This window comes from Cynoglossus semilaevis, chromosome W (assembly GCF_000523025.1).
Source record: "Cynoglossus semilaevis isolate Cse_v1.0 chromosome W, Cse_v1.0, whole genome shotgun sequence".
NCBI classification, from domain to species: domain Eukaryota; kingdom Metazoa; phylum Chordata; class Actinopteri; order Pleuronectiformes; family Cynoglossidae; genus Cynoglossus; species Cynoglossus semilaevis.
The window spans coordinates 7,053,452-7,059,591 of NC_024327.1; positions in this window are offsets into that span (position 1 = coordinate 7,053,452).

The window sequence follows — 6,140 nt, forward strand, 5'->3', positions numbered from 1 at the left end:
CCAGCTGCTCCTCCACATCGAGAGGAGTCAGCTGAGGTGGCTTGGGCATTTACATCGCATGCCCCCCGGACGCCTTCCTCGGGAGGTGCTCGGGTGCCGTCCCTCTGGGAGGAGACCTAGGGGAAGACCTAGGACACGCTGGACTATGTCACTCGGCTGGCCTGGGAACGCCTCATATCTTTAAATTATGGAAATCCATTTAAAGAAATAGTACAGGAGGTCCTGGACTTACATCAGAATTCTGTTTCTACGACGTAAACCAACTGAAACCCACCTAGGATTTGGGGACTTAGTGGTATTACGCTAGGCTCCTTCTGGCAGGTGGGGGATCTCTGCACCACTTAACAGTCAACAGGCTGCCACACAGGGGGCGCCATCTTAAGTTGTTATGTGGTTTCTCTGGGGCTCGAACCCAGAATCTTCTGTGTGTATGGCAGAGGAAATGCATATTTGATATGCAAGGCAGGTGTGATAACTGATAAAAACTGAATGAATCACCTAATCCTAGTGCCAAAATTTAAAGAAATTATCATTTTTTGTGGATTACTGTACAGTGACTAGAAACAGTTGGATTGTAAGTCATATTAGGTCATAATACTTTAATTAACCCTTGTGTAATGTTCATATTGTTGTTACTCAGCCAGCGTTTGTGGGTCTGATGGACCCGTTGCATTTTGTGGTTTTTGATGCCTCACAATCAACACTTTTATGTTAAAATACTGAACAGATGTTTACCTTATCCCAATTACAAGCAGTATAAACAATATATATGGTTAATATTTGCCCTTTACCTTTGTTAGGTCACATTTATATGTTATAGGTATGTTCTGTGTACCTACACTCTGTCCTCCTCCTGTCTAGGCCTGCTGTGTGTATGTAGGTAGGTGTGTAGGTGTGTGTGTGTGTGTGTGAGTGTGTGTGTGCGGGTGCATGTGCGCGTGTGTGTGTGTGGTACACAGAACATCAATTTCCACACTTCTATTAGCCCCGGGTCCAGTGGACCCCGACATCTTATATGTAATAAAAATGTGTAGGGGGGTGTATGGTGTGTGGTCCTTAAATATGTATTCTGATATATGTTCTTCACAGAAAATGAGCCAAAGCCAGTGAGTCTCAGTTTGAAAAATTAAATAATTATATCATTTTTCTTTTATTAAAAAGTGAAAACGGGTCCCACAGACCCGAACACCACACAAGGGTTAAGTAGCTCATATCTTTTCTTTGGCTTCTTTTCGTCAGAACCGCTGTTTTCTGTCTCTCGTATGTGCAAAAACAATGATGTCTGGTATTGTTTTAGTGTCAGTACCAGGTGTTTGGAACATTTGGTGCAATGTGATTTGGGTGGCGACTGCTACCCCCGCGACCTGGTAACGGATAAGCGGATGAAAATGGATGGATGGATGGATGGAAACATTGACTATCATTTGAATGACCAGGGCTTGAAATGAAAGTGGAACCTGAACTAGATTGGTTCTCAAGATAGGGGTGGCTCCTTTAAGCATGGTACATGGACGTATTGTGGGGAGGGTGCAGCGAGACAAATGAGTTTTAATTTGCACAAATTAATCCAATTGTGCCACAGTGGGGAAAACTCACTAATTTTTTATTTTATTTCCTTTATTTGTTCTGACCAGCAGTTTTATAGGAATGAGCCTCTTATAAATAAAGATCAGTGGAAGAGCTTTGAAGCCATAGCTGTGACTCTCTACATGGGGAGGGCTACTGCAATTTAAGTAACCTAAACTTTCAGAGTGGTGCAATGAAAAGCTTTTATCCATCTCTTGGTCTGTGTCCCATGATGATTATGCGATGTTAATTGCATTATTGGTCACCTGATACCACAGTGTAAAAGCTCCACTATTTTCCTACACCTTCCAGTCCAGCACTGCACTCAGGCCTGTTTGCCTTCAGTCTCAGCATACAGGAATAGTAGAGACAGATGGTACCACAAAGCCCAACAGTTTATTTGAAGCCCGGGCTCTGCATAGTCATTTAAGTGTGGTCTGATGGTAGCCTATGTTTTTGTCTATATCTGCCATTGATGTGGCTCTGCTCCACTCTCTGTTTGTAGTTAAGAATGTAGAAGCAGGGTCAACCCAGATTCCTCACGTCAACATATAAGCACTTTGTTATGAACGGGGCCCCTGAAGGACGTTACCTCAGAAGGTAACATTTCATAATTCTCACATTACATTACCCCTATACTGGCAGACCTTTACTGGCTGTCGGTCTCCTTTAGAATTGACTTTGAAATACTTTGCAAGTCTTCAAATCTATAAATGGCTTGAAAGCCCTTCACCAGCCCTGGCAGAGGGCTCCCCTGGGGGCCGCTGGATCTGGCTGAGGTTTCCTCCTAGAGAAAGGGAGTTTTTCCTCACCCCTGTTGCCCCCAGGGAACATTGACTTAACCACTTGGCATGTCAAAACAAAAACAAAAAACTGCCAACCCTTTCTTTTTGTTTGTTAAACTGTTAAAGCACTTTGAGCTGCATGACTGTACAAAATGTGTTATATAAATAAAAATAAAATAAATCAGTTCTCTTCAGCGTTGGTGTACAATCATTTCTTTTCTGACTACAAATGCTTGTAAAAAGTACTACAATCGCCACGTTGTGGCTTTAACCCTAAAGCCCAAACCGTTAAATAATTGACAGAAAATGCCAATTCTTTGAACTTAGACCCTTTATTGGTCCCTCTGAACAAACAAACAAAAATAAATTCAAATATAATTTTCCACATATGAGTTTCAATTTGTATCATATTTGATACATCGGGTCACAATGCTCAGAGATTCTTTTTTCCTGAACAAAAAAACATAATAAAACACAAACAAATCTAACAAATTTGTAATTCCAAATATAAAAAGTGCTACCATAATGCAGTAATGAGAAATCCACTAATGAAACTGGCTGGGTGGAAGTCTGGAAAACACACACACACACATATATATATATAATAATGTATTAATCTATAGTATGATACAGCAAGTTACATATCAATTTATTACTCTAAATGTACCAAATTATGTAATTTAAAAATAAAAAACTGTTATATATAATGCATGAAATACAATAAAATGACAGTTGACTGATTTAGAGTTACATGACCTTATATACCTGCTGTATCAAATTTGATACGTCATTTTCAACACGGTTTTACGTATTTAAGTATTTTCACATTGCATCAACCCAGTAACTATTCCTATTGATGTTTCAGTAAATGTAATGTTTTTCTCATCTTAACCTTTTCAAACTTGGCAAACCTGTGTCTAAATCCTGAGTCATGGCAATCTAGTGTCACTGGAAGGCCCGCCAATGAGTGAATAACTATCCCCTGTTGAATTATCTGTGCACTGCAAGTATCTGATTGTATACACCTGTTTTTTCAGGGAAAATATCACACTGCTCATGTGGAGGGCTGTAAAACTCATGTATCAAATATGATACGTTTGGCGTTATTGGGTTAATAAAACAGCAGGCAAAGGGAGGGGAACACATGTTGTCTACATTTGGAAGAAATATCACTAGAGTTTGCTTTGGTTTGTTGTTTTATGAAGGGTGCTAACCATTTATCTCTGTGACATGTAAACACAACAAACTATTCAACATTGTTATTTTCTCCACACATTGTCCTGCCGGATTACGCTTCATTCTATAATTATTATGGTAACTTCTTTGTCGTCTACAAGTTTTTTGGTCACAGTTTGCAGTCACTAAGTAAACGTGCAACTTTGCCTTTTATACAGCTAGTCAAAGTTGCAAGACATTTGTAATAATATTTTGATCATGTTAACGGCGATGCATAGTTGAGCATTCAAGACTAGTTGGACAATTTGAGCGCCATCATTGCATGTAACATGTTGTTTTGTTTTTTGCAGGTCGTGAACCAGTGCTGCAGATGCCACAGCACACATTTCCTATGTCCGTAATTCAACACTTTTTACCTGGGCACATCTGGAACCCACTGGTTAGTGTTTGTTCAGCTACTTTCATGGCTCTCCCCAAAGATGGATTTGGAACCATCATTTTATGCTTGGAAGAAGCATCAGTGTAGCTGATGGTGAGAGTCCCATCCAAAGGCCCAGGATGCCAGGATGCCCATCACAAAGGACAATGCCCTCAGCATCCTACCTTTGCTGGACGACTGGCAGCAAGGCACAAGCACAAGACCACAGCAGGAGTGCAACCTGATCCAAGACACATCCTGTTACAGGGTAAATCATGACACATGGCTGTAGTAATTACACAAATTATATATATATATATATATATTGTTAAACTTCTTCAACATTGTAATGTTCAGGCTTCTGTACTCTCTCTGTGACAATTAGCTACATATGTTTGGGTAAATTACAAAGGGAGTGCTGGTAGAGAATAACCAATTACAATAAAAAACTATACTGCCCACATGCTGGAAGAAGAAATATAAATCAATTTAATTATTTTGGAGAAAAAAACTATGCGCATTTAATCAGTATCCCAACATACTGTATAATGTATATTAAAAGTATTTTCATTTATTTCCAATGAAGGTAGATCACTTTAGCCTGGTCATTTTGAATAGTAGCTCTCAAGTCAAAAATACATGTACACGTCTCATCTTCCCGATGTGGGAATATCAAACTGAGAGATGAGGTGCTGTCACTGAACGGGCAGCTCATGGTGGGAGTAGATGTCAATGGGGCAAGGTAAGAAAAGAGCAGAGAACAATTTACAGTTTTAGTCTAAATGTCAGGTATTAGGACCGAACCAGACGTTCTTGGTCTAAAGTACACACAAATATACTTTAATGTACAGCTATTCATGTAAACAACTATTTATGAAGTATTTTAAACATATACACATAATATAACTACACATTTGTATGGGTATCATGTCTTCTGATAATCTCCTTAAAGTATTACTTATTGAAGCTTCAGTTTCAATATGAGAAACATTTTTCCTCTCTCTTATTGAGTGTCAGGAAACTTTCTTTGTATGATAGGACTGTAAAATATGCCGTTAGTTCATACCCCAGTTTCCTAACACAAAGAATTTCAAATAAAGATCTGATCAAATAAAGAATCAAATACGAGATCTCAGTTTTACTTGCAAGCAAGGAGTGCAGAACAATGGTTACATTCAGAAGGAACACTTCAGTGCTTAAAGCTTATATAGAGATTTTACACACACACATCAATGGTCAGCCCCCTGACCCTTTACAGCCATGTGGTGTTCACGCGCCACTTCTGAGCACTGATTGGCACAGGCTGCTTTAGACAAAGATTCTCCACCAATAGGAGCCATGTGCATGCGCTGCAGTTAATCAAGTCAGATAAGATCAGTGCAGTTTGGATGTTTTTCTCTCTTGGTCATCTGTTGGTCTCCTTATTTGGGCAAAGAAACTAGTTCTGACTGGTGACCTGTCTCCAAGCGTAACAGTCAGTACCAGTCAGTACTATCCATACCATCCTGCTATGTAAACCATCAGCATGCACACCTTTCTTCAGTACTTTTCTATTCAGTACAGCATAACATAAACATTCAATAATAGTATAAATTGATATGGAAACTTTATATAAGGAATATATTGTAAAGATTGAATAAATGTATTTACAACAGAATTTCTTATTGCTCACCACAATTATTCAATTCGCCCCTGATGTCTCTGCTTATGACGGAACCTTTCAATTCCCCAGACCCTGCAGTTAGGTGAAAGCCAAGTAAGAAGAGCTGATGGTGTCAGTGCACAACAATGATGTGACAACACCCTTTTACTTGAAGTTCTTTACAGGAGCCTACAATGAAAACCTACCTTCTAACAGGGCTATAGACTCTACAGAAAAACTGTTCAAGGTCTTCAATGCAGGCACGTGTCTTTGCTGAAAACCTTTGCTTAGTTTTTGAATATGAATATGTTGGTTTTGTGGTTTGAAAATTACCTTTACAGATTAAAACCAAGAAATAAACAAAAAGCTATTGGTTTGTCACTGATGCCCCTTTTTTGTGGCCAATCTCCTATTGGACAATTCAGGCCTCTAGTATCTGGTCACTTTCGTCATCTATTTTCTCCTTTTCATTCTCACTGTGGCTCAAGACCCTAAGACACTCTTTTTTTTTTACTTTATTTTAGTTGGCCTGAACTGGTTTCTTTGCCCAAAT